Below are 1,701 nucleotides of genomic sequence, written 5' to 3' on the forward strand. Positions count from 1 at the left end.
CATAATCCTTCCTACGCACCATTCGTCAATGTCGGTTGGATTAGTTACTGGTACCGTTAGACGACTTGTGTAAATGTTGTAGATCATTTAATGGGTAATCATTCAAACGACGAAACAGATAGAAAATGGGTAAAATCTTTTGAGATAAGCGTCTTTCACAAAGAATATATTATTTTCATCTGAGCCCGGCGGCTGTATACATGCGTCATGGAAAGGCGAAGCAGATCACCTACTTGCGTGCACCTGTCGTGAACAAGTATGGAAGGTGTTTGGATGATGGTGAAACCACGAATAGGAGAAAGGTGGTTAGAAGACAGTGAAACCAAGAACAGGCGACAAGGTGCTCAAAGAAGAAGCTACGTTCTTTAAAGTAGGACCGGTGACTATCCGTGACAGTAAGAAGACACAGCACAGTGAGTGGGCAGGCACATGTGTGTTCGGATCTCACCTTTCGAGGCACGACTTACGATTGCAGTCGGCACAGGACCATCGAGATTATACCGTGGATCAGTGGAGACGCATTGCACGAATCACATTTATTAGTCCAGGGCGACTGTCGTGTCTCGCCTCCCAATCATCCAGGGGAACAATTGCTCCAAACGAACACCTCACCACGGCTAAAGGCCAGTGAAGACATTGATAATCCTGGGGAGCAAGCATCAGGGCTTCAGTGGGACCCATGCTCTTCCTTTTTTTCTTAAGCATTATTTCATGGCTGAATCGCCGAAGAACGGCTTCATTTGATACTCGAACAATCAACCTGGCGTTCAACTGTCTAATGACATATCACATTTCTAATTGTTCTAGTGCTGCCTAATACATTGGCCGTATTTAAGTGCCATAATAGAGAGTTTTTCTTCAAACATAGCTTTTTTTATACTTGTCTTCTAGTTTCAGCCCTTAGAGAGTTTGAAATTATTGTTTGTTGCTCTATAAAGAAAGGTATGTTTCCCAGTGAAATTCTTGCCATTACGTCTGTCTTGCATTTTTCTTCCAAATCTTATCCGCTCCCGAGACGGCAATATTCATCACGTCTTTAAGGCCCTCTCGTCCAAGATAAAGTTTACTAATCCTACGTGTCTACCTAAATCGCTTACCGCAATCTTAGTTTTTTGTTTTATGAACCTTAGACCATGATTAAAGGCATATTACTTCGGTGCATAAACTCGTAGCGTTTTTGTTTTGCTTGTTGGTATTCCGGTTGCTATGGGTTTATTTGTAGATTGTAATTTTTTTATATGTAGTTCGCTTTTGCTATTTGAGTTTATATATTGTCATTTTATCCTTTGGAAATACTGAGTGGAAAAATGGACACCATAAAATGGAGTGCCAAGTGGAAAAATCGAAACATATTCGACGTAAAAAAGGGATAACAGCAGCGGAGACAGAACATTTGCACCTTATATGGGGATACATCAAAAGCAGACTAGCAATGGAAAAAAGGGCATTCCTGATCAGGAGAAGACTACCAGTATCAAATATCAACCTTAATTTGAGAAAGAAAATTTTGAGAATGTACGTCTGGAGTACAGCATTGTACGGTAGTGAAACATGGACCGTGGGAAAAGTCAAACAGAAGAGAATCGAAGCATTTGAGTTGTCCTGTTACAGACGAATGTTGAAAATTAGGTGGACTGATAAGGTAAGGAAAGAGGAGGTTCTGCGCAGAATCTGAGAAGAAAAGAATATGTTGAAAACACT

This window comes from Schistocerca gregaria, chromosome 1 (assembly GCF_023897955.1).
Source record: "Schistocerca gregaria isolate iqSchGreg1 chromosome 1, iqSchGreg1.2, whole genome shotgun sequence".
Lineage (NCBI taxonomy): Eukaryota > Metazoa > Arthropoda > Insecta > Orthoptera > Acrididae > Schistocerca > Schistocerca gregaria.